Genomic DNA, 25580 nt, shown 5'->3' with positions numbered 1-25580 from the left:
CTAAAATAGGCAGGTGTCCTTTTCGCCCTTCCAATTTAGCAGGAATTCCATCCTCTGTATCAGAGATAGCGCATGGGCAGTTGAGCGCACGCAGCCATGAAAGGTGGACTGAACATGGAAAAGGACACCCAATCAAGCAAAATCACCTACTTCTATTTTTTGCAATAAGTAATTATACCAATAACAAATATGCGAGTAAGTTAAAGGTCAACGTTTTTTTTTTTTTAACGTTTATTTATTTTTGAGACAGAGACAGAGCATGAACGGGGGAGGGTCAGAGAGAGAGGGAGACACAGAATCGGAAGTAGGCTCCAGGCTGTGAGCCATCAGCCCAGAGCCCGACGCGGGGCTCGAACTCACAGACCGTGAGATCGTGACCTGAGCGGAAGTCGGATGCTCAACCGACTGAGCCACCCAGGCGCCCCTAAAGGTCAATGTTTTAACAAATGTTGCTGAACTTAGAAATTCACCAAATTTCAGAAATCATGGTTCTAATGGAATATGATTTTCCTAAACAGGACAATGTGTAGTGCTTTCTGTTTTAAAAAGTTTTGTTCTCCGGATGCTTCACGGTGTTTATGCATTATAATAGCCCCATAAAGATCAGTAACAGTATGTATACCAGCTTGATTAATGATTTTTTAGCACCCAATATCTTTTCTTCATAGCAATATCATAACGTAATTAAACATGTATTTGTGTGATTTTAGCAGAGCATCCCCAACTCTGCTGTAAGCTGAGAGCAGGAACCATGCCTGTCTGCTTACCCATGTGTGTCCAGAGCCAGCACGTGCTGGCACTTAGTGGCCACTTGAATATTTGTTGAATATTTGAATGAACTTAGGGAGTGAGGAAGAATCTGGAGGGGAAGGTAATGACTTCAGTTTTGGAAGGATTGAGTTTAAGATATCTATGCTTCATTGCAGTGGAGATGATTTCAAGGCCAGTTTCCCATCTCACTTTTCCTTTGCCTGGCGTACTCAATCCACAGTTTCAAAAGCAGGAGTCATCTGACACCTTCCAGATTAATGAGACATCACTTATACCTACCTTATTTGCTTGGGATGGAGAAGATGGACACAGTAATGATGTGGTTGAAGTGGCCTTTACTGTGGCGATATATGACACACTCTCCTCTCCCCTCTTAGGCATATATCTCCTCTCCACAACTTTAAATGTGACTTGCTTTTCCCCAATCCCTGGAATAACTGTCCCATTTACCACAGCCTAAAAATAGACCAGAATCTGATCACAAGCCAGCCCAATTCTAGGACTTTGCTAGAAACTTCCTTAACTGTTCAGTGACCAACCAGGACAGAAATGTAGGACCACTCAGTCTGTTTATTTCCTACTGCTAGTCTGGGCAGCCTTTTGTAAGGAGAATGCATAAAATCTCTCTCCCTCTTTTCCCATAATTGGGGTTGCCAGATAAAATGCAGGATGCCCAGTTCAATATGAATTCAGATAAACAATGAATATTTTCTTAGCATATGTTTTTCCTATGCAATTTTTAGGATACACTTATACTAAATTATTCATTGTTTATCTGAAATTCAAATAGAATTGGAGCATCCTGTATCTTTTGTTAAATCTGGCAGTTCTACCTATAATACAGCCCAGCTTCAAAAGATCAAGCCCCACGATATCTATTTGCTTTTATTAAGAATTTAACATAGTCTCTTGTGTCATTTATTTCAAACTAATAATATCGTACGTAACTATATAACATTTAATCAACTTCAGTGACCATATGAGCTTGGCCTTTCTGATATAGGCATTCATTGTGAAAAGTCCAGTGTACTTAGCTCAAAAATAGCAAATGAAATTGGACTCTTGAATAATCTAACCACTGCATAGAATGCGCAGAGAAAAAGGAAGAAGAGTGAAAAATTCTTATTTTTCTTACCTAGGCTCAGAAATGCCAGTATATTGACACTGTTTTGAATTTCATTCTAGAAAAATGCTGTTTTGAAAATTCATTCTGAAAAAATCTAGATATGGGAATTATTTAACATGGGAACCCTTACTCTTTGCTCCACCATGGGTTGAATATTGATCAAACATAGAGTTCCCAGAAATTCATTTGTTCTTTGATTTCTATTTTGTTTGGTCCTGATTATCACTGAAGGAGGAGTAAAGAATCTTTAAAAACTGACTAGATGCTAAGGAAATGCTCAAACATTAGAAATTGTTTAGGGGTAATCTGGATGGCTCAATGAATGGAGCATACAACTCTTGATCTTGGGGTTAAGTTCAAGCCCCACATTGGGTGTAGAGATTATGTAAAAAATTTAAAAAAAGAAATTGTTAAAAAAAAACAACTAAGAAAATACTAAGACCCTTCTCACACATTTACTAAATTTTAGCATATTAAGAGCTACATATGGAATCTACCATCATCAGAAATGTTTCACTTAAAACATTTTTAATTCTAGGGGCATCAGGGTGGCTCAGTTGGTTAAGCGTCCAACTCTTGATTTTGGCTCAGGTCATGATCTCATGGTTCCTGAGATCAAGCCCAGGGCTGGGCTCTGCACTGAGAGTGGAGCCTGCTTGGTATTCTCTCTCACTCTCTCTTGCTCTCTCTCTCCTTCAGCTCCCCCCCCCCCACCCCTGGCCATTCACACGCATGTACATGCATGCTCTCTCTAAATAAGTAATCATTTAAAAAACATTTTCAACTCTAAAGTAAGATAAACTGCTACTCATAGATAAGAGATATTAACTCAGACAAAGATCAACGTCTTAACTATACATATAATTTGACTTTCAAATTTTAAAGGATGTTATTTATTGGCCGTTTCAAATAGACAGCAGTCAATTTTCATTTTGAAAAAAAAAATCTATTTAAATACAAATTCCTCCAACAAGATATATAGAATCAGAGGATATTGTTTTATAGTTTTTGTTCTTACATTTAAGTCTATGATCCATTTTAAGTTCATTTTTGTTCATACAGTGTGAGGTCAGGGTCTACGTTTGTTCTTTTGCATGCGAACATCCAGCTGTCCTACCACCATTTTTCTAAAAAGACTGTTCTTTCCTCATCAAATTGCTAGTGTACAGAAATGCAAGGGATGCCTGGGTGGCTCAGTCGGTTAAGCGTCTGACTTCGGTTCAGGTCATGATCTCATGGTTTGTGAGCCTGAGCCTCAGGTGGGGCTCTGTCCTGACCGCTCAGAGCCTAGAGCCTGTTTTGGATTCTGTGTCTCATTCTCTCTTTGCCCCTCCCCCACATGTGTGCACACACTCTCTCTCTCTCTCTCTCATAAATAAATAAAAATGTAAAAAAAAATTAGAAATGCAATAGGTTTTTATATATTGACCTTGTATCATTCAAACCTGCTTAACCAATTTATTAGCTCTGAAGTTTTGTGTATGTTTCTCAAATTTTTTATATACAAGATCATCTTATAGACTCCTAGAAATCCAGATGCCTTTTATTTCTTTTTCTTACCCAACTGACTTGGCCAGAACCTCTATACAATGTTGAATAGAAGTAGTAATAATGGACATCTTGTCTTACTCCTGATATTAGGGCGAAAGATTTCATCTTTTAGTCACCCCCAAATACTATGTTAGCTGTAGGTGTCACGTGATTCCCTTATCAGGTTGCAGGAGTTCCTTTTTATTCCAAATTGTAGAATGTTTTTTTATTATGAAAGGGTGTTAGATTTTGTCAAATGCTTTTTCTTTGTTCATTGAGATGATCATATGGTTTTGTCCTTTGCTACATTATGTTGATTGATTTTGTTAAACCAATCTTCCATTCCCTATTTGGTCATCAAATTTAATCCTTTATATTCATTGCTGGATTCACCTTGCTGGTATTTTCTTTTTAAGATAAAGGGTGTGTGTGCTAGCAAGCTGGGGGAAGGGCAGACGGAGTAGGAGAGAGAGAATCTTTTTTTTTTTTTTAATGTTTTTAATGTTTTTATTTATTTTTGAGAGAGAGAGTGCAGGAGCAGGGGAGGGGCAGAAAGAGAGGGAGACATAGAATCTGAAGCAGGCTCCAGGCTCTGAGCTGTCAGCACAGAGCCTGATGTGGGGCTCGAACTCACAAGCCATGGGATCATGACCTGAGCCGGAGTCAGCTGAACCACCCAGGCGCCCCAAAAGAATCTTAAGCTGGTTCCAGGCAGCTCAGAGCCCTTAGTAGCCACAGTGATAGCAGCGGGCTTGATCTCACGACTGTGACATCATGACCTGAGCCAAAATCAAAAGTCGAACACTTAACCTACAAAGCCACCCAGGCAGCCCTGGTCTTTGGTTTTCTTAGGATATCTTTGTCTGGTTTGGGATCAGGGCCTCATAAAAGGAGCCAGGAAGTCCATTCTCTATTTGTGGGAAGAGTCTGTGAAGGATTAGCATTAACCTTTTTGAAACATTTGGTAGTGGTGCACCTGGCCGGCTTAGTCAGTAGAGCATGGGACTCTTGCTCTCAGGGTCATGAGTTTAAGCCCACGTTGGGGGGTAGAGTTTACTTTAAAAAAAAAAAAAAGAAGATAAAGCTTTTTTTTTTTTTTTTTTTTTTTTTTTAATAAACTTTTGGTAGAATTTACTAGGGACATCACCTCGCCTAGGCTTTTCTTTGTGGGAAGGTTTTGATTACTGCTTTAATGTCTTCACGTGTTACAGTTTTATTCAGATGTTCTGTTTCTTTTTGATTCAGTTTTGGTAGTTTGTGTGCTTCAAGGAATTCACCTAGGTTATTCAAGTTGTTGGCATTTTGATAATACTCCCTTATAATTTTTTTCTTTCTGTTGGTGGTAATATCAGCTCTTTCATTCTTAATTCTAGTAATTTGAATTTTCCATCTCTTTTTTTTTTTCTTGGTCTAGATAAAGACATGTCAATTTTGTTGATATTTTCAAAGAAGCAACATTTGGTTTTGTTTATTGTTTTTCTTCTCTTTTTCACTTATTTTTTCTGTGGTCTTTATAATTTACTTCCTTCTGCTTGCTTTGGGTTTAGTCTTTTTCTAATTTTTTAAGTTGGAAGGCTGTTACATATTTGAGATCTTTTTGATATAGATGTTTACAGCTTTTCATTTCTCTTTTTTTTTAATATTTATTTTTGAGGGACAGAGAGACAGACAGGGTGTGAGCAGGGGAGGGGCAGAGAGAGAGGGAGACACAGAATCCAAAGCAGGCTCCATGCTCTGAGCTGTCAGCACAGAGTCTGATGCAGAGATCATGACCTGAGCCGAAGTCAGATGCTCAACCGACTGAGCCACCCAGGCACCCCATTTCTTTCATTTCTCTTTAAGCACTATTTTAACTGCATCCTGTACATTTTTGTATGTTGTCTATTTTCATTCATCTTAAGGTGTTTGCTAATTTCCCTTATAATTTCTTCCATGACACACTGGTTATTTGAGAGTGTTTATTTTCCACATATTTGCAAATTTCCCAAATTTCCTTCTGTTCATTGATTTCTAATTCTTTTTTTAAAGGGGGCATTTTTCACAGGTCTTGAAATGAATTCCCAGGCTGTGTAGTAATTGAATTCAGTAAAGTTAGAATATTACTTGTTATTAGAATTTTTTTTTTCAACGTTTATTTATTTTTGGGACAGAGAGAGACAGAGCATGAACGGGGGAGGGGCAGAGAGAGAGGGAGGCACAGAAACGGAAACAGGCTCCAGGCTCTGAGCCATCAGCCCAGAGCCTGACGCGGGGCTCGAACTCACGGACCGCGAGATCGTGACCTGGCGGAAGTCGGACGCTTAACCGACTGCGCCACCCAGGCGCCCCAGAATTTTCAAATCATATTCCAACTTACTTTCCAGATGTTTAGTTCAAGTTTGCCGTGCATAATTCTTCATGGTGAATGAAGTCTAGTTTGAAATAAACTTTATGGAGTGAAAGTGCGCAGAAATTCTCAATGGCCAGGATTATTCAGTGACATTTTCTGTGATATTCTATACTAACCATCTGCGTTTTGTATATTTGAAGTTTCCTTGACAAAATCATCATGAGCCAGCTGCTTTTACTTTTATTTTTAATTATTTTTAATTTTAGGCTTCCATATGAATAGCCCCTAGTGAGTGGTATGAGAAACTGTTAAAAATAGTTATTGTGTATTGCAATAGGTATGTGGTCATACAGCCAAGATTTCTTTTCCAGAGATGGTCCCATGGATTTATAATGTTTACTGAGCATTTTTAGTGTTCAAATACCATTTGGAAAATAAAATTGGGCAATTCCCCTTCCCCAAAGTAAAGTACGCCCAAGGAGAAAAAAGGAGATTCTCTGGTACAGAAGTCAAATTTAAATTGCCTTTATGGATTCAGTGGTAATCAAAGACAGGCTGCTGGAGAATGAACTGACCACAGCGTGTGTTTATGAAATGTTTCCCCCTTCCTTCTGAATAAACTACATGAACATAATTAATGTTCTTAACTACAGATCCCATTTAAGGTGGAGCTGGTGATGAGTTTGCTAGAAGATAATTATTATTCAAATCACAAAATGATAAAACTTATAGGATCTCAGAAATCATCTGGTCAAATCCCTTCACCATCCAAAGTTTGTTTGGGTCACCATTGAATCTACAGCATGAAGAAGAGTTCCTGGCTCACTAGTAGTTGGATGAAGGAATCTTCCTGAAATGCTCCTGCTCAAGACTCTCCCTTTTCTCTTTCATGCCAGGTCCAGACTCCTTTATCTGCCTGTGAAGTCCCTCTGTGATATGTCTCAGCCAAATCTGTAACTAGATTTCCTGTTACTGTTCATCACATACCAACTACTTCCCTATATATCTCCACGTACTCTCGACAGTCCTTTACATATCTTGAGGTCCACTTCATCCATCCAAATTCTATACATCTATGAATCCCTTCTCTGATAAATCTAACCCATATTAGTTTGGTTTTTTTTTTTTTTCCTCCTAAGATTCTGGTCATGCTTACATTAGCATCACAGTTTACCCTTTAAATGTTTAACATCTCTATGTCCCTATGTAGTTTTTAAAAGTACCTAACACACATTTCTTTTAGCCTTCTAACAATCCTGTGCAGTTGGACATGAATTAATTATTCATTCATTCGAGAAATGTTCATTGAACATTCACTGTGTGCCACTGCCCTGGGTAGGCATAAAGGATATAATAGCAAAAAAGAAGAACCAATGTTCAAAGTACTTACAGGACAGAAACAGAGTCTAATCAGATAATCAGGCAGTAAATGTAAGATTACAACAATAACAATTGCTAACATCTACTGGACATTTATTATGTGGCTGGCACTGTTCTGAGTCTTTTATAGACTCATTTAATTTTCTCAACCACCCTGGGAAGAAAGTACTATTGTTCCATTTTGCATGTAAGGAAAATAACAGTTGTGGTACATGAAAGTATGTGATGCCTCAGTTTCCACGTGCATTCAATGGAGTTGTTATGATAAATAAATTCTTATTGGTAGAGCCCTTAGATCAGTATCCAATTTGTATTAAACCTGACTGAGTATTAGCTATGATGATGATGGCAGTGAGAGATTAAAAGAGGGAATCCTATCAGAGACATTAAAGAGAGCTGTAATCTAAAGGACAGGTAGGTGTGAATGAGACCAAGTGGATGGTTGGGGGAGGGAGGTGCTCCAAGCAAAGGTTACAGCACATGCAAAGGCTATGTGTGGGGAGAAACCTAGAAGGCCCGTGTGGCGGAAGGTGGGATGGGGACATGGTATCAGGTGAGGGTGAAGTTAGATAGCTGCTAGATTCTGCAAGGACCTGGCCCTATTAAAGACTTCAGTCTTTAAAAGTCACTGAAGGCTCTTTAACAGGGGGCTTATATGATCAAACATGCATTTTATAAGATTATTTTGCTGTAAGAAGAAAGGATTGGGAGTGGATTGAAGTAGATGATTAAGAAGTTTTACAGTAATACAGGGGAGAAAATATGGTAGCTTAGACAAGACGACTAAAAGTGGAGTTGGAGAGAAGTAGACGGATTTAATATAAAAAGAATCTGATGGTGGATTCGAGAGAGTAGAGGCAAGACATTAGGGAAATGCCTAGGTATATAGAACCCCTGGAAAAAGCTAAGTTTTGAGGGGGAAACCATGAGTTCAGTTACATACATATTGAATTTGAGGTACCTCTGAGACTTCCAATAAAAATTGATAGCAGCCTGAGCTCAGACGCACGATCAAGGCTGGAGTTGTTGACGTGAGGTGGTGGTAAAGTCTTAGGCATGGACAAGAATATTCAGGAGTGATACTAAGTGGGAAGAAGAGAGAAGGCTTCTGCTTAGTAGAAGAAGAGACGTTTGGGTTTAATGCCTGGGTAGAGGAGGATATACTTGCAAGGAGGATATACTAGCCAGAAGTATGAAAAAAAAAGTGGAGAAGTATTGTTATGGAACCTGGGACAAAACAGCATTTCAAGGAGAGAATGATCTATTGTGTCAATTGTTGTTGAAAAGTCAACAAGATGACTGAAAAATGTTGGATTTGTTGACACCAATGCTTCACTAGTGAGACACCCAAGATCTCAATCAGAGCTCCTTCAGGGGTATGATAATGTGGGACCCAAATGGCTGAACAGTGAGTGGAAGGAAGGAAAATGGAGGCAGTTAGATGAGTAACTAGAAAGGAAATTAGGATCCAGGAAGGTTTTGTTATTGTTGTTGTCGTCGTCGTCGTTGTTTTAAATGTTTATTTATTTTTGACAGAGACAGAGTGCAAGTTGGGGAGAGGCAGAGAGAGAGGGAGAGACAGAATCTGAAGCAGACTCCAGGCTCTGAGCTGTCAGCACAGAGCTCAATGCAGGGCTTCTACCCAGAAGCAGTGAGATCATGACCTGAGCTGAAGTCCAACGCCCAACCAACTGAGCCACCCAGGTGCCCCCTTTGTTTTTTAATGGGGGAAAAAAAAAGGTTGAGAATGTTTCAAAAACATTGTGAAGGACCCTGTTCAGAGGGAAAAATTGAAAAAGATACACAGATGAAACCAGACTGTGCAGTCTACAAGGAGGAGTTCTGAGGAAGCAGGGCAGAAGAGATACAAAGCACAGGAAAAGAATTTGGCCCTAGTTAGAAGGAAGGACTGCTTCTTCACTGATGTAGGAGAGAGAGAAGACAGGATGGGTACAGGTGAAGGTAGGATTATAAGATTATAGGAAGAAGATGGGGAGTGCCCATGTGATAGTTTCTACTTTTTTCTGTCAAGGAAGACGGTCATCTACTGAGAATATAGGGCAAGAAGGGGGGAACCAAAGTTTGATGAGAGAGGAAATGACTGAATTAACAGAAAACAGGAGAGCAAGATAACCCAACCTGAATGATGTTTAGGGCTCATTTGGACATTCTCTGGAACCAATAAGCAGTATACAAACTGCCCATAACCAGGGCCGTAAAGAAAACAGTTCATTTAGGTTTGGGATTTTCCAGGTAGATGCACTGAAAAAAGAAAAAAAAAAAGAGGAACAATGGAGTTTAGGGTTGTTTAGGTTGACAAAACAGTGAAATTATAGTTCATGGAATCTAACCTAGATCAGGTGGGAGAATAAGAGGGGCGCTTGAGTGGCTCAATCAATTGCGCATCCGACTCTTGATTTCTGTTCAGGTCATGATCTCACGGTTCATGGGTTCCAGCCCAGCCCCCACAGGCCTCCCTCTCTCTCTCTCTCTCTGTCTCTCTCTCAAATAAATAAACTTTAAAAGTGAAGGAGGGAGGGGCACCTGGGTGGCTCAGTCGGTTAAGCGTCTGACTTCGGCTCAGGTCATGATCTTGAGGTTTGTGAGTTCAAGCCCCATGTCAGGCTCTGTGCTGACAGCTCAGAGCCTGGAGCCTGCTTCGGATTCTGTGTCTCCCTCTCTCTCTGCCCCTCCCCTGTTCACACTCTGTCTCTCAATAATAAATAAACGTTAAAAAAATTTTTTTAATAAAAAAAGTGAAGGAGGGAGAACAAGAAAGGAATTGAAAGAAAGCTGATGAGGGTCAATGAACGAAGGTGCCGATGAGGTTGAAAAAAGCTGTAGGAGTAGTTAACAGACAATTTGGAAGGAGAAGAGATTGTAAAGAAGATGTTTGAATTAGTGATTCTGAAACTGACACAGTTATGATGACAGGGTCCAAAGGGTGATGGCAGGAGTAGGTGACTCCTGTGAAGTCAAGGAAAAGGATATTGAGATCAAAGGAATGAGTGGCCAGGACCCTAGTGGACAGATCATCTTGTCGATTGTTGAAGTCACCCAGGATAATGACAGGGCTTATGGTAGAGGGAAATAATTGGCCAAAGTCTTTGCTTGACTGAAGGGGGAGTTACATGAATACAGCAGATAAGGTTAAGAGAAAAAGAATTAAGCAGGTGAGTGGGATGGGCCTCAGAGAAGCTGGCTGTTCTTTTTCTTTTTAAGCAAAGTGTAAGAATAATAGCCAGAATATAGCAATAAGAAGCAAAACAACAACAATCCCACCTCTGTTAAAGGAAAATTTTTAAAAACTGTAAAAAAATTAAAATCATGGGATACCTGCGTGGCTCAGTCAGTTGAGTGTCTGATTCTGGATTTCAGCTCAGGTCGTGACCCAGAGTCATGGGATCAAGTCCCAAGCTGGGTTCTGCCCTGAGGATAGAGCCTTCTTGGGATTCTCTCTTTCTCCCTCTGCCCCTCTCATCTGCTCAAGTGTGTGCGCGCACGCTCTCTCTCTCTCTCTCTCTCTCTCAAAAGAAAAGAAATCTTTAAAAAAATTAAAATCATGACTTATACAGATATAAAATGAAATGTGTTAAAGGTTTTAACCACTATTAATAAGTTAGCCAGTGAGATGTCCAAAGGTGAATCCACATTTATAGGTCAGGAAAATTGAACTTGAAAAGAAAGCAAAATTGACTTCTACCCATATTGGAGGAGGCTAGTCCACTAAATTTCCACTGGACAGAATTTATTTCATGTCTATAGACAAGAATTATTATGCATTACTATTAGTTCTCTACAGTTTACAGAGTTGTAAAATACCTCAAAAGCAACAAAAAGCTAGGGTCACCTGGATGGCTCAGGCAGTTAAGTGTCTGACTTCAGCTCAGGTCATGATCTTGCGGTTCGTGGGTTCGACCCCCAAGTTGGACTCTATGCTGACAGCTCAGAGCCTGGAGTCTGCTTTAGATTCTGTTGTCTCCCTCTCTCTCTGCCCCTCCCAAATTTGTGTTGTCTCTCTCTTTCTTTCTCAGAAATAAATAAACATATTTTTAAAATCTTAAGCAATACAAGGCTAGAATCAGATAACCTGAAGAATGCATAGTTTTCCATTGGAAACACCGGTTATAGTTTTTGCTTATATCAAATTCTGTCTATAAACAGCACCATTTGGGTGGGGCAACAGGAATATCTGACTGACTGAGAGTCAGCCGGATTTTAATAAAGATAAATGGAAGAGAAAGCTTGACAACACAAGGACTTTTGCAGGTTATGGATAATGAGTTCCGGAGAGCATAGTGGAAGGGTTTGGAAGGTAGGATGAGGTTGGGAAAGAGGCAAGGATGTAGAGTAACATAATAAGTAACATAATAAGACATAAGTAAGTAATAAGACATAACATAAGTAACATAATAAGACTTTCCACCTGTGGTTCCCAATGCAAGAGTGGGTTTGCCCTCTTCCCTTGGGGTTGTTGCATAAAACACAGGAACCCAGTTAAATTTGGATTTCCAATAAATAGAGAATAGGATTAAAAAAATAAGCACCTCCTTTTGTTTTGGTTTTTGCTTTTGTTTTGTTTTGTTTTGCTAAATCTGACAACCCTACCCTAAGGGGACTCTTGTCACTGTTTGGGGGAGTTTTAGATTGTCACAACCGATTGTGCGGGGAGTACTAGTGGTATTTGGTATTTAGTAGGTTGAAGCCAGGGACGCTGTTAAATAACTTACAATGTACAGGAAAGTCCCCACAAAAAGAATTTTCCAGCCCAAATTGTCAGTAGTGCTCAGCTTGAAAAACCTGGTACTTGAATAAATGATCTCCAAATTTTTTATTATCACAAACTCTCAACATGTTATAACATGAACCCACATTATCAATACATTGTATGTGTGTAATAATGCCCTAATTTGTCGTGGACATTTTTAAATCATAAAAATGTTTTAAAATTTAAAAATTAAAGGATAAGATGAAGATGAAAGAAACATAATATTTTAAAATATAAAACTGTTTATTACCTTTTTGCTTCCACGACCTTGTTTTTAAAGTAAACTCAATTTGATTTTAAATCATTTTTGAAATGATGGTTTAATATACTATAATAATATTTTCAAAGTGTGTACCTATTATCTATTACTTGGTTTTAATGGAAATGAAACTCACAAAGATATAAAGGATCCAAATGGAAAAATATTTAGCTGGACTTACTCAAACATGGGAAAAATATTTAGCTGGATTTACTCAAACATGAAAGTAAAAAAATTTTTTTAATGTTTATTTATTTTGAGAGACAGAGAGGGTGAGTAGGGGAGGGGCAGAGAGAGACAGAGAGAGAGAGAGAATGCCAAACAGCCTCTGCACAGTCAACACAGAGCCTGATGCAGGGCTGGAACCCACGAACCTTGAAATCATGACCTGAACCAAAACCTAGAGTCAGACACCTAACCAACTGAGCCACCCAAGTACCTGAAACATGAAACTAATTTTTAAGTCCTATTCAATTTTATTCAAGTCCAGCTAATTAGTTTTTATTTTCCAGGATATCAATCAGCTGCATTTGCAAATTGATCAGAAGATGTTATATTTTTACTAAATATATTTAAAATCCACTGGATCTCTATTTTATTTGGAAGATTCTTAAACACAGTAGAAAAGTATTTCCAAAGATTTATGTGTGCAAATATGAGCATTTTTATAAGTGACATACTTCCAACAAGACACCTGGGTGGCTCAGTCCATAGAACATGTGACTCTTGATCTTGGGGTCCTGAGTTTACACCCTATGTTGGGCATAGAGCTTACTTAAAAATAATAATAATTTTTTTCTATGTTTTTTGGCAAAAAACCCACCAAAACGCTTCTTAATATCACTTTTCAAAATATTTATAGTAGCTTTCAAAAAGCAATTGTTTTCTCATTCATTACACTATGGACTTTAGCTTGAAGGAACAGTTTCAAAACATGGGGGTTTTTTTGTATTTATAAAATAGCATACTATTCACAGCCACCTTGTTGAAAAAGTCAGCAAAATTTGAATGTCTTGTTTGTTTGTTTGTTTGGTTGGTTGGTTGGTTGGTTTTTTCAGCTAGAGAGAGAGAGAGAGAGCAGGGGCAGGGGACGGGGACAGATGGAGAGAGGGAATCCCAAGCAGGCTCCGTGCTCAGCACAGAGACTCACTCGGAGCTCAGTCCCACAACCCTGGGATCACAACCTGAGCCAAAATCAAGAGTCGGACGCTCAACCAACTGAGCCACCCAGGCGCCCCAGAATGTTTCTTTTTGTGAAAGAAAAGTCAGGTATTTATAGGTTCTGACAACTATTTTAATACTTTGACCAGAAATGCCTAGCAAATCTGAGTGAAGCCAAATACCTTTGTCATCAGTCCCCATTCCATCATAGACCACTGTATTATAAAGATTCCGCTATTTAAGTCTTGTTTCTACAAAAATGAACACACTGATGTCATCTCATAAGCACAAAAAATGTAAGATGGGCGAGCACCACTATCAGTCCATCTGCACTGTGGAACTCCTATCTCTCCCTCAAGATTCCAAAATGACTCACAACCAGCTGGCATCCAGACCAAATAAGGATACCAGTGTCCATCTGTATATTGAATAGTAGCAAACCTGAATTTCTTAAATTTTTTTTTTAGATTTAAAATGTGAATAGAGGGGCGCCTGGGTGGCGCAGTCGGTTAAGCGTCCGACTTCAGCCAGGTCACGATCTCGCGGCCCAGGAGTTCGAGCCCCGCGTCAGGCTCTGGGCTGATGGCTCGGAGCCTGGAGCCTGTTTCCGATGCTGTGTCTCCCTCTCTCTCTGCCCCTCCCCCGTTCATGCTCTGTCTCTCTCTGTCCCAAAAATAGATTAAAAACGTTGAAACAAATAAAATAAAATAAAATGTGAATAGAAATCTAACATTTTCTTTTAACATTCTGATGGACCATCATGTACACCCTGGATGTGCCCATCCTACTCCACTCGGGGGACAATTACTTTAGAGGATGGAGTAGCTTGGGACCATTTCCACATTATTGCTGAGGAACATGAGACCTAGACAGGCAGTAAACTGAAGTCAAGAGAAGCCTGGGTTAGAGTTTACTAAAATGGCTCCATCATTCATCAGCTATGCAGTCCTGTGCATAATACATAATCGCAGTCCTTCCGTTTTTACATTTATAAAATAGAATAATATTGTAAAGTGGAGATAATACCTCACGGGGGTTGATGTGAGGATTAAATAAAATAATTTTGTTAATATAACCATAATACCTTTCTTAAACCCTCACAAATTAATCACATTCCCCAAACCCTTGCCCTTAGCCTTGACCTCTATCCTCCATTTATGAGGATCATGGAGGCCGTCAGTTGAGAACTCCTTTAATTTTAAGGCTCCTTATCACAAAACTCCTCTTATCCAAGCACAGTGCTTTCACTGTGCTCTGCAACCATCTCATGTTATCTCCTCATGGACCTTGTTCCATCAATTATCCGCTTTTTCCTATGTATTAATCTATTCCAATGCTACTGGCCTTTTCCCCTAAATTGGAAACCATGTCCAAGTGTCTCCCAACACTGAAAAAATGGAAAAAAAATTTTTTAACTTAGGTAATAAGCTAAAATCCACATTTATGTTCTTCCTTTATTTCTGAAAGGACACTATAAATACTAGCTTATTTAGTATTTATAGATCTACTTCACTATTTTAAACTGCATAACAATGTTCCATAGTCAACAAATATTTCTTGAGTGTCTACACTGTTCTATGCACTAAAGATATAGCAGTTAACAAGCTGGAGTGGGAAACAGAAAGTCAGTGAGGTAAACAAGTAAAATATATAATATTTTAGATGGTGATAAGTACTTTGAATTTAAATTTTTTTTGTTGTTTATTTTTGAGACAGAGAGAGAGAAACAGAGCGCAAGTGGGAGAATGGCAGAGAGAGACACACACACAGAATCTGAAGCAGGCTCCAGGCTCCAGGCTCCAAGGTGTCACCACAGAGCCTGACCTGGGGCTCAAACTCATGAACTGTAAGATCATGACCTGAGCCGAAGTTGGACACTGAACCAACTGAGCCACTCAGGCATCCCAAGTACTTCGAGTTTTAAATAGAGTGGTCAGAGAAAGCATATCTGGGAAAAGTGACATTGAATAAAGATTAAAAGAAGGTGAAAGAGAAGCCTTTATGAATATGTAGGAGAAGAACATTCAAAGAAGAGGAAATAGCATCTACAAATGTCCTGAGTCAGGAGAATGCTTGCCATTCAGTTATAGTTAACAGTATCCATATATAAGTGATGTTAAGTACTACTCACATTCAGTCAAGGTCCTATCTGAATATACTAAACCAAAAGACTAAATTGTAAAGTTAACAGCAACCAGCAATCCTTATATAAAACAAGAGGAATCGGGAGAGAGATTCTTTTTATGTACACACAGAAAAAGTTACAAGAAAATAGGCATTGCTGTTATTGTGCTCATTTATGTAAGTGGTCACAGGTCCTAGTTGACATTTATAACTGTTGTCTTCCACTATCCATTGATTATTTCCTTTGCCCTCCACTAGAACCTTTGGGTTTTTATCTGGTGGGGTGAACCAAACTTTCATTCCTGAATCTCTCTCAGGGTCCTACTTTTTTCTGACTGCTTTAATTTCCCATCAGTCTTTCCTATTAGATGTGGAAGTGCTCAGAAAATCCCCTGGATTTCAGAGAAACTCTTGGGAAACTGTCCCTATTATGTTAGCAGAGACCCAGTTCCCCCTTGGTATTTAGGATCAGTCATCTCACTCAGTGAGTAATCCATTTTTGGCTGTTGGTCCCATGGCATGAAGAGCCCAAAATGGCTAGATGACATCTCAACTTCCCATTCAATGGAACTATTATTGTGTTTGTGGTAGAAGCATTTCCCTGTTGGAACTAAGGCTTCCAAACCAACAGAACTCAAAGTTGAAGAAATGGGAAGTAAAAATTCTGGAAGTAGATTATTAGGTGTAAGAAAGGGAAAAGCCACTTCTATTTCCCACCTTTGATTTGTGGATCTGCTCATTCTGGCTATAGAAGAGACAGCATTATACATTGAAGGATGTGTTAATTTTGGAAGATAATCCCAATCTTTCAAGATGTCCTCTCCGCACTGATATTGGCATTGAAACCAAGCCATCACTAGGTTGTTCGGACATTCCATCAGACTAGCTGCTTCTGGATAATGGGGTATGTGGAAAGATCAATGAATTCCATAGACAAGAGCCCATTAGCATGCTTCTTTTTTGGTGAAATGTGTTTCCTGATTAGAAGCAATGCCATATAAAACACCATTATAGTAAATATGCATTCTGTTTAAATCCATGGATGATGGTGGTGCTGGCCAAAGTACCATATGAGCAGGGAAGATACAATCCATACCCATAATATACATCTATTTCAGTAAGGACAGATTGCTGTTACCTCTGTGATATAAGGAGTCCAGTGTAATCAATTTGCTACTAATTGGCTGACTGCTGCCCCAGGGAATGTCATACTGAGGGTCTAGCCTAAATCTTTATTGCAAGTATGTGAGGCTTCCTAGGGGCTTAGCCAGGTCAGACTTATTAAGGGGAAGCTGATGTTGTTGAATCCATGCATAGTCTTTATCCCTGTAACATGGCCATGTTGTACTCGAGCTCCTTGAACAAACACTGCTACGTCTGGAAAAAGGTAGAGTGACATTTATACTATGTGTCCTCTTGTCCGTCTGATTGAGAGCCTCCCCTTCAATAGATGACCTTTTGTGAGCATTTTTATTGAACTCAAATATCGTTACAGTTTGCCCATTGGAAAGGTCCATTCACATACCTCTTCCCCACACCTTCTTTCTAATTATCTTCAAAGGCCTCTATTCTCTCCAAGTCTCCTAAGCATGCAATGAAATCATTAGCAACTACCAGTTAATTAATCAGTATATATCTGTTCTTCTGGCCAGTTCACCATCCAGATAGAGTGGACAACCAAATGTATTTTTTGGAGATCTACCCACTGAGAGGATTTTGCTTCACCACTATCTTTCGAGGATTTTCCAGTTGAGGGTTGTAATGCTACAGCAGTATCTCCTATTGGGTGCAGAAGTATCTGAAAACCAGGCATGACACAGGTAACTTACATTGGTTGATTTTCAAATGTTAAATCAACTTTCAGTTCCTCAAATAGTTTTTATCTTTTCTTGATCATTCTGACTGGAGGCTTGTGGGTTTTATTAATTCAAAAAACAAGCTTTTGTTTGCATTGTTTATTGCTATTTTTGTCTATTTTCTATTTTGTTGATTTCTGCTTTTATCTTGATTATTTCCTTCTATTTCCATTGGGCTTAATTTGCTCTTATTTTCTAATTCCTTAAGGTGAAAATGTAGATTGTTGATTTTAGATCTTCTTTTAATATATAAACATTTAAAGCTATAAATTTCCCTGGAAGCACTGCTTTATCTGTATCCCACAAATATCAAAATGTTTTCATTAACATCCATTTAAAAATATCATCTTTAAAAAATTTTTTTTAAATTTTTTAATGTTAATTCATTTTTGAGAGAGAGAAAGAGACAGAGTATGCATGGGGGAGGGGCAGAGAGAGAAGGAGACACAGAATCTGAAGCAGGCTCCAGGCTCTGAGCTGTCAGCACAGAGCCCCACATGGGGCTCAAACTCACCAACTGTGAGATCATGACCTGAGTCTAAGTCAGGCGCTTAACTGACTAAGCCACCCAGGCGCCCCTAAAAATACCTTCTAATTTCTCTTGATTTTTTGACTTGTGGATTATTTAGAAGTATGTATACTGATTTCCAAATATTTTTAGTTTTCTTAGAATCTTGTTATTTATAACTAATCCCAGTGTCAGAGAAACTGTCTTTTAAATTGTCAATGTTTAAAAATTTATCAGTACTTGTTCTTTGGCTTCACATATAGTCTATCCTGGTGAATATGCCATTTGCCCTTGAAAAGAATGTATATAGTTGTTGGGCATTGAGTTCTATTAATGTCAATTAGGACAAAGTAGTTAATCGTGTTGTTCAGTTCTTATATGTCTTTGAGTTCTATTAATGTCAATTAGGACAAAGTAGTTAATCATGTTGTTCAGTTCTTATATGTCTTTGATGGTTTTCTACCTGGTTGGATTGTCAGGTTAAAGACTATAAAAGAAAATTCACCTCATGTCATTACTTGTAAGTGTTGACTCCCTGTCAGAATCTACCTGCTTTTGTTCACTCTCCAGTGCCTTCAGGGAGGCGTTTTTATGGTGTGTTTTGTCCAGAGTTTATGTCTCGTCCAGCACAGGGTCTTACTAGAAATACCATAAGTGGGTAATTCCAATAACATTTTATTAAGCTATCCATTTAACTTAGGACACCAGGATCAATCACCCACTGCCAAAGATTCTTACATATCAAAACTTTCTGAACACCATTTCATTTCTGCTACTCCTTATGATAATTGTGCCTACATTGGTTTTTTTTATTTTTACCTGTTAAATAAGCTTTTTATTTTAGAATATTTTAGATTTATAAAAAACTTGTGAAGATAGAATAAAGAGTTCCCATATATCCCCCACCCAACTTCCCCTATTATTAACATCTTATCTTAGTATGGTACCTTTGCATAATTAATGAACCCATATCATTACATTGTTATTAATTAAAGTCCATACTTCATTTAGATTACTTTAACTTTTACCCGATAATCCTTTTTGTGTTCTAGGATCTTATCAGGGATACCACGTTGCATTTAGTTGACATGTCTCCTTAGGTTCCTCTTGGCTGGGACTTTTCCTTGTCTTTGATGACCTTGACAGTTTTGAAGAGTACTAATCAAGTATTTTGTCACTCAATAGGGATTTGTCTGATGTTTATCTCATGATTAGACTGGGGTTGCCTGGCTGGCTTAGTTGGTAGGACATCTGACTCTTGACCTCAAGGTCATGAGTTCAAGACCCACAGTTAGGTGTAGAGATTCTTAAAAAAGAGAGAGAGAGAGATGAGGGTCAGAAGCAAAAAAGCCTGGGGCTATGTGTTTTGGGAGGAAGGCCACAGAGTGCCATTTTCATCAAATTATATCAAGGATATTGCTATGGACTGGATTGTGTCCTTCCTTAGCCCCACAAATTCATATGTTGAGCCCTAGGCCCCAATTTGACCCTATTTGGAGATAGGGCCTTTAGGCTGTAATTAAGATTAAATGAAGTAGTAAGGGTGGGGCCTTGATCCAATAGGATTAGTGTCCTTATACAAGAGACACCAGAGATCTCCCTCACCCTCCATCACCTGAGGACATAGTGAGAAATGGGCCATCTACAAGCTAGGAAAAGAGTTTTCAACAGAAACAGAATTAGCCATCACCTTGGTCTGGGATTTCTCAGCCTCTAGAACTATGAGAAATAAATTTCTGTTCTTGAAGCCACCCAGTCTATGGCATTTTGTTATGGCAGTCCTAGTTTTTTTAGGCAGTCCATACATATGACTTATAGCCTTGATAATGTGGCTAAGGTAGTTTTGTCAGATTTCTTCAGTGTAAAGTCACTCTTTGGGCACCAACCCAGATGTCATCATTCCAGTTTCAGTGTCATCCCCTTCCCCATCTTTGCCTTATCTTTCACTAGAGAGTTCTGGCATGGCTATGAAATCAACTTATGTTGTAATTCTGAAATCTGCACAATTAAATTCTATGATTTTCAGAAATATTAGTTTGTAAGTATAAAAAATAAGAGATTCTTTAGGACTGACAAAGAAGCTTTCTCTGTCTCTTGAACTGAATGTTTAATGACTTGACCTTTTCCATTTCTTACATGAGTTCTTTGTGGGGAGCAAATGAAGCCACTCCCAACATAGAGTTGTTACTGTCTACATTACCATCAAACAGTCATACGTGACTTCAAAGCGTTTGCTTTAGTGGGCACTCCAACACAAATGACTAAAGGTGATAAGTTGATCATTTATGATGCCACTACATCCCATTTCCCACTGACAACTTGCTCAACGTTGCATTTGAATTTAAGGATATAAACAAATCAACCCCAAATCCTATAGCTGAAAGTCAGCCTCCTAGAACTATTCTTGGGACCATTTTCTGTATTAGTCAGTGTTCAACAAACTACAGCAGTTACCTTAACTAAGAAAATTCATATAAACAGTTGTTGGAGATATCATAGGCATTGGAGAATTGAAAAGAGAAAGTGGGACTAAGAAGTAGTAACTGCAAGAAGGAGATGGGGAAATAAAGAGTCAAGGTTGGGATCGTTGGGATTAAACACTTGAAGGAGGGGCCCTCGGGAGCTGGAACCCAGACCTTAAAAACACGCTACCTGGGGCGCCTGGGTGGCGCAGTCGGTTAAGCGTCCGACTTCAGCCAGGTCACGATCTCGCGGTCCGTGAGTTCGAGCCCCGCGTCAGGCTCTGGGCTGATGGCTCAGAGCCTGGAGCCTGTTTCCGATTCTGTGTCTCCCTTTCTCTATGCCCCTCCCCCGTTCATGCTCTGTCTCTCTCTGTCCCAAAAATAAATAAACGTTGAAAAAAAAAAATTAAAAAAAAAAAAACAAAAAAACACGCTACCTGACTTACACTGGTAGCTCAGTAGCTCAGCGGTGGGCCTCTTCGTGACTCAGACCTCTGAGGGGGTGGCTGCCTAGCTGGTACTGGTCCCTCTGAGGAATGTGATAAGGCTAGTTCTGGGAGTATGGAAAGGAGTCCAGGACTGCTGCTGGCATGTGACTGGATAGAAACAAAAAGCGAACAGGAAGGAGCAGCAGTCCCTTCTCCCTTCTTCCTGCCTCTCATCTCCCGCTATTGACTATTGGCAGGAGTTAACAGAGAGCCAGTCTGGTGAAGGAAAAGTGTGAAACGCAAAGACCCAGCCAGCCTCAGCACCACAAAACTAAGCATAAACGGCTTGAAGCTGAGGAACAGCTTCTTTATTACCAGTACAGTTAGACAATCATTGCTCAAATTATATACAAAAAGATGAAGGGGAGGCAGGAGTCTAGGACATTTCACCGATTTCTAGTGTTCGTAACTGAATGAATAGTGGAGAAAGGTAGAATAAATGTGGAGTTGAGAGTTAGAAAGGAGCTAGTTTGTGGCATGTGAAAAGATCTGCTGGGGTTGATAAATTTAGTTTGAGAAGCCTGGAGTCTAATATAGTACAATTCAAAGTGTAGTCTTTGGACTAGCTGGTCTGTAATGTAAACAAAAAAAAATTGCAGTAAAGTATGTATAACTTAAAATCTATCACTTTAATCATTTTACAACTGTGGTAAAAAAAAAAAATATATATATATATATATACATATACATATATAATTTAAAATTTACCATTTTAACCATTTTTTAATGTACAATTCCATGGCATTAAGTATATTTACATTGTTTTGTAACTATTACCACCATCCATCTCCAGATTTTTTCCATCATCCCAAACTGAAACTCCATGCCCAATAAACAGTAACTTCCCATTCCTCTCTCCCCCCAGCTCCTGGTCACCACTATTCCACTCTAGTCTCTATGAATTTGACTCTTCTAGCAACCTCATGTAAGTGGTATCACGCATTATTTGTCCTTTTGTGTCTGGCTTATTTCACTCAGCATAAATACCTTCAAGGTTCACTCCTGTTGTAGCACGTATTATAATTTAATTCCTTTTTAAAGCTGGAAAACAGTTCACTTTCTGCAATTTGGGGGGTTTTTTAAATGCATTTTTATTTATTTTTAAAGTAGACTCTACTCCCAATGTGGAGCTGGAACTCATGACTCTGAGATCAAGAGTCACATGCTCTATGACTGAGCCAGCTAGGTACTCCGCAATTGGCTTTTATCAGTCCTCAATAAGATAAAAGTTTGTTCCAGAATGTGAAGTATCTATGTCAGCAAGCACAGTTTTGTAGGAAGAATTTTTCAGTGAAGGAAACAGTATGGTGATTTACATTTTGGAGCAAGCTCCCTTTTTCATTGCTTCGAGTAGCACTGGGAGTAGGTATTTAGCGACAGCTTTTGACTGGAGATTCAGAAATCATTATTGTGTAAAAGAAAAAAAAAATTCAAACTAGAACCAGAATGCATTTTTTTCATGTTGTAATTTACATCTGCCTTCGAGGGAGAAATGAGAATTTCTGATAAAATGCCTACACAAAATCCTAATAAAACTAAAGGGATTAAAACTTCCAAGAAGCCAGTTATGCACCCAGTCACCTTTCAGTTCAGAGTGTAGTGAATTTCACCAAATATTCTTTTTTTTCTTGTAACTAATCTAAAGTGATTTTTTCTTTTCTTCTTTTTCTTTCTTTCCTTCCTTCTCTCTCTCTTCCTCATTCTTTTCTTTCTTTCTTTCTTTCGAAAGATTTTAAGTAATCTCTACACCCAGTGTGGGGCTTGAACTCACAACCCAGAGATCAAGAGTTGCATGCTCCATGGACTGGAAACAGCCAGCCATCCCTAAAATGATTTTTCTAACTAATCTCTTTTCCTCCCAAATATCCCTACCAAAAATAAATCTTTGAATTGGACTTCTCTTTTTTTTTTAATGTTTATTTATTTTTTGACAGAGACAGAGTGTGAGCAGGGGAGGGGCAGAGAGAGAGGGAGACTCAGAATCTGAAACAGGCTCCAGGCTCTGAGCTGTCAGTACAGAGCCCAACGCAGAGCTCGAATTCACAAACCGTGCGATCATGACCTGAGCTGAAGTTGGACGCTTAACTGACTGAGCTACCCAGGCACCCCTGAACTGGATTCTTTTTTTTCTTTTTCTTTCTTTCTTTCTTTCTTTCTTTCTTTCTTTCTTTCTTTCTTTCTATATTTATTTATATTTTTATTATTTTTTTAAATTTACATCCAAGTTAGTTAGCATATAGTGCAATAATGATTTCAGAAGTAGAATCCAGTGATTCATCCCCTACATATAAAACCCAGTGCTCATCCCAACAAGTGTCCTCCTCAATGCCCCTTGCCCATTTAGCCCATCCCCCACCCACAACCCTCCAGCAACCCTCAGTTTGTTCTCTTATGTTTTGTCCCCTCCCTGTTTTTATATTATTTTTGCTTTTCTTCCCTTTTGTTCATCTGTTTTGTATCTTAAATTCCACATATGAGTGAAGTCATTCTGTGACTAATTTCCATAATACACTCTAGTTCCATCCATGTTGTTGCAAATGGCAAGATTTCATTCTTTCTAAATGCCGAATAATATTCCATTGTATATATAGACCACATCTTTATCCATTCATCCACCAATGGACATTTGGGCTCTTTTCATACTTTGGCTATTGTCGATAGCATTTCTGTAAACATTGGGGGGGGGGGGGTGTGCCCCTTCGAAACAGCATACCTGTATCCTTTGGATAAATACCTAGTAGTGCAATATCTGGGTCGTAGGGTAGTTCTATTTTTAATTTTTTGAGGAACCTCCGTATGGTTTTCCAGAGTGGCTGCATCAGTTTGCATTCCCACTGAATTGGACTTCTTAAAGGATAATAGTAAAAAAAAAAAAAAAAAAAAGAAAGAAAACAAAAGAAAATTATGAATCAGATGCAGTTATGAAATAAATACATGTCAAAGATTTGACTTAACTCATTATTTAATGAAGGATCTGGAAAAGATGTTACAATCAGTTCAAAGGAAAACCCAAAGACCAAATATCTAAGCCTATCAAAAACGTTGACATACATTTTCTCAATACACACAAAGCTGGCTTATTAAGAGGTGTGGGGGAGTGGGGTTGTCAATAGAAGCTTCACCTAACAGCATTTATTTGCACATCTAAAGACAATAATTATTTGCATTATTATCAGCTTTCTACAAATTAACATATATCTCTTCAGCAGTGTAAAACAGCTCAAAAACTATAGAAGGCGGAAACCCCATAGAATCTGATAAGTGGGAAGGGTATGCTTAGAACAATGCAGTTTTCTATTTCCCGATAATCTTTTCACCCATTTAGAAGTATCCTACTATTGGCCTTCTTCGTTGTTGTAAGATACTAAAGAAAGTTTAATGTATGCTCATAACAAAATTATCTGAAAATTTTTCGTATACACTTGGCTTCTAATGTTGGTTGCTGATGTGGGAAAGTGAGGCAGGAATCTTGAAAGTATGAAAGTAAGTAATTTTCACTGAATCCTCATGTTTTTAGTATGACACCCCATTCTTTTTGTTGTTGTTAATTTTTTTTTTAAGTTTATCTTTTTATTTTGAGGAAAAGAGCAAGCAGGATAGGGGCAGAGAGAGAGAGAGGGAGACAGAGAATCCCAAGCAGGTTCCACACTGTCAGTGCAGAGCCTGATGTGGGGCTCGATCTCATGAACCAGGAGGTCATGACCTGAGCTCAAATCAAGAGTCAGATGCTCAACTGACTGTGCCACCCAGGTTCCCTAGTTCCCAGGTTCCCTAGTATGGCACCCTTATTCTTAACTAGACAAGGTATCTTCTACTTTATTGTCTCCAGGGAATCAATCCTAAACCTTCTGCAGGGTTGGCAGCTAGGAAGGAAATCAGGTGGTCCAACTGCTTCTGAAATAGACTTTTAACCAGTTATTCTGCTTTTCGTCCCAACTTTACCCCTGCTTCTTGAGGTACCTGGTGCTTTCAATTCTTGAGGCTTTTGGTGGTTTTGTAGGGCAAACCAGGCTTGCTTTTGGCCTGTCCTTTGATAGATGAAGAAGAGTCTGCTAAGTCAGTTCCCACTATCCGTCTGCTTTCCAGCTTCCAAAATGTTAGTGATTTTATCTCCTGTTCTCTAAGAGACTGACTATACAAACAGAAAATAGCCAGGTCTCATATGACAGTAGAACTCTGACCCATGACTTCTACAGCAGCCACCAGCCTGGGAAGCCAAACCACAGCTTCTGAGTCAAACAGCCCAGAATGGTTAGAGCTTGTTGATGGGTCTGCTTCTTTATATTTTGCCCCTACTTCCAACACAGGACCAACCAGAGAAAGCCAAACCAATCACATAAGAAGCCTGGCTTCTAGTCAGCCCATCTCCAGTTTCCCCATTACAATGGCCACCAACCATATCTGAAGCTGCCCCTGTTTTCATTATAAAAGTTTCCCACTTGTCTGCCTGCCTTTGAGTCTTTGCCAATTGCGAGTGATGGTGGCCGACTCTCTGCTAGGTTTACTCTCATTTTGGTCGTCTGCTTTTTCTGTATTTTTTTTACCTTGAAGTTTTGTTTTTTCCCCGTTTTTACTTATTTTTTATTTTTTTAAATTTTTTAATATTTATTTATTTTTGAGAGAAAGAGAGAGCACGAGCTGGGGAGGGGCAGAGAGAGAGAGGGAGACACAGAATCCGAAGCAGGCTCCAGGCTCTGAGCTGTCAGCACAGAGCCCGATGCAGGGCTTGAACCCATGAACCATGAGATCATGACTTGAGCTGAAGTTGGACACTTAACCGACTGAGCCACCCGGGCGCCCCTTGTTTTCAAAGAGAGA

At 39.0% G+C, this 25580-nt stretch overlaps 1 protein-coding gene across 1 annotated transcript in view; it reads left to right on the top strand.

Moving 5' to 3' along the window:
* Window positions 1-25580, top strand: part of EXD2 (exonuclease 3'-5' domain containing 2) — an 87912-nt gene that overhangs the window by 973 nt on the left and 61359 nt on the right. Inside the window, exons 2-3 of the mRNA XM_086709444.1 lie at window positions 17101-17268; window positions 21628-21687. The gene's annotated coding sequence lies outside the window, so the exon portion shown is untranslated. The remainder of the gene's footprint in view (window positions 1-17100; window positions 17269-21627; window positions 21688-25580) is intronic.

This window comes from Puma concolor, chromosome B3 (assembly GCF_028749965.1).
Source record: "Puma concolor isolate L17-30 chromosome B3, mPumCon1.1.hap2, whole genome shotgun sequence".
Taxonomy (NCBI): domain Eukaryota; kingdom Metazoa; phylum Chordata; class Mammalia; order Carnivora; family Felidae; genus Puma; species Puma concolor.
The sequence above is the reverse complement of the archived record's forward strand: the minus strand, read 5'-3'. Positions and strand labels throughout refer to the sequence as shown.